The sequence below is a fragment of the Myotis davidii genome, unplaced genomic scaffold (genome assembly GCF_000327345.1).
Source record: "Myotis davidii unplaced genomic scaffold, ASM32734v1 scaffold159, whole genome shotgun sequence".
NCBI lineage: Eukaryota > Metazoa > Chordata > Mammalia > Chiroptera > Vespertilionidae > Myotis > Myotis davidii.
This window is the reverse complement of record NW_006291231.1, coordinates 676,441-681,333: the sequence shown is the minus strand read 5'-3', so window position 1 is coordinate 681,333 and position 4,893 is coordinate 676,441. Positions and strand designations below refer to the sequence as shown.

At 41.3% G+C, this 4,893-nt stretch overlaps 1 protein-coding gene across 1 annotated transcript in view; it reads right to left on the bottom strand.

The window, feature by feature from the left end:
- The window catches only part of FBN2 (fibrillin 2), a 248,313-nt gene extending 243,432 nt beyond the window's left edge, over positions 1 to 4,881 (bottom strand). Inside the window, exons 1-2 of the mRNA XM_006764368.2 lie at positions 4,811 to 4,881; positions 3,959 to 4,041 (exon numbers count right to left, since the gene is read on the bottom strand). The gene's annotated coding sequence lies outside the window, so the exon portion shown is untranslated. The remainder of the gene's footprint in view (positions 1 to 3,958; positions 4,042 to 4,810) is intronic.
- Between the last annotated feature and the right edge of the window lie 12 nt (positions 4,882 to 4,893).

Genomic DNA, 4,893 nt, shown 5'->3' with positions numbered 1-4,893 from the left:
GCTGCTCAGAGAAGCTGCTGCGACATTTTGATGGAGGGAGAGTCAAAGCCTCCTGCAGCTGTGACCTCCAAGGTATGAAGGTCATCACAGCAAAGAATGATAGGCACATACCATGGATCCTCAAAATCATTAGCTGAGCACATTCAAATGGAAAGCCTCTCCCATATTTAGAGTCAGTTCATTTAGGAGCGGAGAGATTTATCTCTATACCCACAACTGAATTCTCTCTTTGTGTACAAAAGCTATGTGCTTTAATGCTCCATGACTGGGTACATGAAGACAAAAAGAGGAGAGAGAGTCTGGGAATACCCTGAAACTAGCTATAAACATTTATGCCAATGTGCATATATGTCTTATGCTAGAGAGGGATCCCACAAGTTTCAAATATTTCGGAGAACCCCAATAATGATAAGGGTGTGTTCTATAGAAGCAAACTAACTTAATAATAGTTTTTCTTCTCTAAATTGCCTTTGACATCCACATTATATCACCAACATTTCCATTAATATTCCCTATAAATGAAAATGTCATAGATCATGGTGTGAAAATAGAAAACTGATTTTAGGCAAGAACATGGTTCCTACCATGAAGTTGACCATTCTTAAAATGTACTAGAGTTTCTGATCACCAAAAACTTTCTAATGAAAAAATGTTCATTAAAATATTATTTTATTTCAAAGCCCCCTCATCCCCAGCAGGTAGACATGTAGTGTAGGCTTAGGTGAATACAAACTATTCCTACCCAGGTCCTAAGCCCAGAGAGAGCCTGATTGGCTGGAAGTTGATTATCCTCAGACAGATCCATGTCATGGACACAAGCTTGTCCACTATATCTGTGAGCCACTGAGAAGCAAGAATGCTCCTCACCTAAATTTTTGTCCCTTCCATAATCACACAAAAACCATGAGATCCAAAAATACCACAGGGAGAGGGAGAGAAGACCCGGGTGTTGGGATTTCAGTGATGTTGGGAGAAGATGCATGGCACAGTAAAGAGTATATTGTATGCAGGAGTTTTGAAGTTGAGTGCTTGTTCTGCCCCTGACCCACTGCACGTGTGGGGAGGGGAGAAAATACAGCTTCTTTGGGTTTAATTTCCTCATTGGTAAAATAAAACCAAAGGATTACATTGGAGTGTTCTCATCTCTCTTCAGGTCTCAAAGGCTGTTTCTGGTCCAACCCCTTCCCATTGTCATTCCACTGATCAAAATGGCCTTTATAACATAATTTCCCAATAAATAAATTAATAAGCAAACTTTTCCATTGCTTCATGTTCTAACAAGATTTTAAAAAACAAATGGAAAGTGAGAAAGTCAATTCCATCCTTTTGGAAACAAATATTTGGAAGCCTGGAAGTACTTCAGTGATCTTTGCAGGCCACAATTAAGAACAATAACAAAGAAACACAGAGACTAAAATAAAAATGCAATAGATTTCCAGTAGTTTGAGGAATGTTTTACTTTTAATATCTTCTTTTCCTCATGAAGCCTAGTCAAGGCCAAACATTAAAATTCTAGAAGTTGACATTTTAGTATCTTTCTATAGAGAAGGAATGGTGATGTACAAATGTATGAGAAAATTAAAGTTGGTCCTCAATTTCTATTTGTATTTTACTTATCCTCTTTTTGTAAGTTTCCTCAGAGGTTTTCTTTGTTAAAATGATGAAAATTCAATAAATAGAAAAAGAAACGTATTATCATCAGAAAATCCTGGAATCAAAATTCTTGATTTTGATTTTATAGTGATTTCAAGTTGGTTAATACCTCCATATATTCTCATTTTAAATGCTGAAATAATTGGACTACTGAATTTAGTGCAGAAATATTAGAAGTTAAAGTTTAGGTGCGACCCATATAAAAGACTATAAAGGTATTACATTCACCCTCCATTTATTTTGTGCACTATTTTATACTCTTGGTACTTTTAATATTTTCTAAAGGCACTAATAAATATTTTTGCAGATATCTCTTGACATAAGTATAGCAAATGTTTCTTGGATATATAAAGATCATTTCAAGTATATGTCTTTTATAGATTCATGATCCATGTACTTTCCAGTGTATTTCATAAGCACCTAAATATTTCAAGTAGTAGAAATGCAGTCTACAATATTAAATGTTACTCTGAGATTTCTAAAACTGATCTTCTAAACAAGTAAAGTGCACAGTGTTATTCAAAGACCAAAAAATCCCCTGGAACACTGACTCATTTCAGGAGTTCAGAAGGCAGTGGGGGTGTGATCTCACCTCTGAGGTGTTTGTACTGGTTGGAAGATCTTTTTTTCTTTCTTTTTTCTTTTTATATTTCCTACTGTAAATATTCTGGAAGGCTCTGTTCTCTGGAATTCCCATTCCACGCTGATCCAATAAAATCTGACTTTACAGATTTTCAACACGTACCATAAACCAATCCCTTCTCCTCGGCTGCTCTCCAACTCAATAATGGCAGTCACATTCATTACATTTAGTGAGTCAGACTTTCCGCAGTGCCTCAGTCACTCCCGGCTAGTATGGCAGGTGTGTGGTGAGTGACTGTTAGCTGTGTTAGGATTCTAGGAACCATGTAAGTTTAAAGCAGACATAGTAATACCCTACTGGCCTGAAAGAGTAAATGCACCCTCCATAAATGCCTCACATATATGGCTTCTGTGTTGGAGAGAAAAGATTGCCATACACCTCTCTTTCTTTTTAATAAAAGCTAAGGCTTATCACCAGAGAGTTTACTTTAAATATTTATGAACTGCCTTAAAGAACACAACTGTTGTTTCCTAGTTTTGCCTCTTTACTGGAGTTGTGGGATTTTTAGGGTAGAAAAATTATTTTTTAAAATGTCTCCACAACGCTTGAGATTTTGTTCTTTAAAAACTGTACTGAAAAAAAATTAAGAGTCTATCTCAATCCCACAAAACCAATAAATATAGAGTCAGAGATGCCACTATATCCTTATTATCCCTTGGCTAGTGTGGCTTGCCCTTTTTCTCTGTTCACAGTTGCATAATTATCTATTCCCTGGAGAACATCAAGGTCAATCTAAAGTCAGGATCGGGCCTAAATGAATACGCTGTCTATGATGCCTGGCTCTCCTCCCAACAAGACAAATGTGGCTGTGCTATCTAAACACACAGGGGAAAGTGGGTCACACTTCAACTCACAAATTCACAGGCACGTGAAATAGGACATCCACAGTCCATCACTGTGAGGTTGACAACTAGTAACCTCTCCAATCAGAACTTGTAGAGCTGGGTGTACACTTTGGTAACTGAATAAAATAATCAAAGCTTTTAAGGTCAGATATGCAGGACTGGTAAAGTTCTAAGGCTCACACTCTGAAAATATACAGTAGACGATGGTATTTTTGGTCTGTAAATCCTAAATCTAAATGTCTTCCAAAAAATAAAAAAAAAGTCAAGCCATTTGGAAGAGTTCTCCCTTTTAATAATTTTGTTAACCTGGGTCAAGTGTAAATTTGCTCCTTTCATATCTATGTTGTGTGGCTGTTGAGATGAAATCAGATACAATGAAGTGGTTTTGTACAAAGGCTTAAGAAAGCTTGATCTTCCTAAGGCCTAAACCTCACGCAGAGTCAAAAACCGGTTAATTTACATAACCACATTGTGGTCTTATCTGGGCTCTTTTAGGAAAAAAGTGGTTTTGGTTTATCAAGGGAATTGCTGTGCTCTCCCATCAGCTTGTATTAATAGACATAGATAAAACTTCCAAGTATCTTTGAAACCTTTATCATTATTGCCCTTCAGCAGAGTCTATAAGTGAAATCTAAGCTGATACAAACCTGTTGCTTCTTCCCCACCATTCAAACAGGGCCACATCCTAATTATCATGCTATGTGGCCACTGGACTCTAAATGCAACTACGTATCCAAAAGACTAAATGCAAGAGGTCCCACCCTGAGAAGGGGCCTTAGAGTGCTACCCCAAGCTGCGAACCCAGCCAAGCACTCACGGACAATGCATTGGTTTCCTCCAGGTAGCGTCTTCCATCCAGGACAGCAGTAGGAGTGGAACCTGGACCCGCACACGTTGGGCCTGCGATGGAGGGGTGCAATAACACATTAGCGGTATTCATAGGCAAAGCCCTAACAGAGTAGGTTTCAGGATAACAAACAAACCCAAACTACCCTTCAAATGTTTGGGGCGCAGATGTGGAAAGAGATGGACTAGTCACAGGAATGGGGAGGCCAGCAATGTCTAAACATTGCCTTTCATCTTCCCTCCGTTGCTGCCTTTTTAAAGGGAAAAGAAACATGGAAACATATAATTTGCTACTATTCTAGCCTCCGGATGCAGAGAACAAAGGGAACATTCCGTTTCAAAAATCCTTGCCCTTGTCCCTCCTGATCAACTGTTCCTTTGGCCCCGACGTGTCAAGGAAGAGGCGTCGAAAGGTGGAGCGCTTGGGTTCTTGATTAGGGTGAACTGTAAGCCCCGCACGCGTCCTCAAACAAAAGGCTCGGGAGCGGCGCCCCCGACGGTGGGGAGAGCAGGCTGACTCCTCCAGACCCGGCGCGGTGGGCTCAAGCGCTCCTTCCTCCCGACATTCGGAACCTGTTCCTGCACCTTGGGCTCCGCAGACGCTCTGCGATACGCACCCGGGGGCCTAGGACCCATCTGCCGCCCAACCGCACCCAGGGAGGCCCGCGCGCAGACAGCAGAGGAAAAGAGGGCGGCGTTCCTGAAAGTCTTCGGAGTCGCCTGGTGGAGGGGGCCGCAGCTCTAGCCGCCGAACTAGATCAGGGGAGGGGGAGGATGGAAAGCTGCCAAGCCGAGGTTCCCCTGGTGCGGGCTGCCCACCTACCCTCGAAGCACGTCCTGTTGTCCTCGCCTGCGGACGCGGCTGGCCACCACGGCGCCCTCCTCCCGGTACTCAGGCACCGCGAA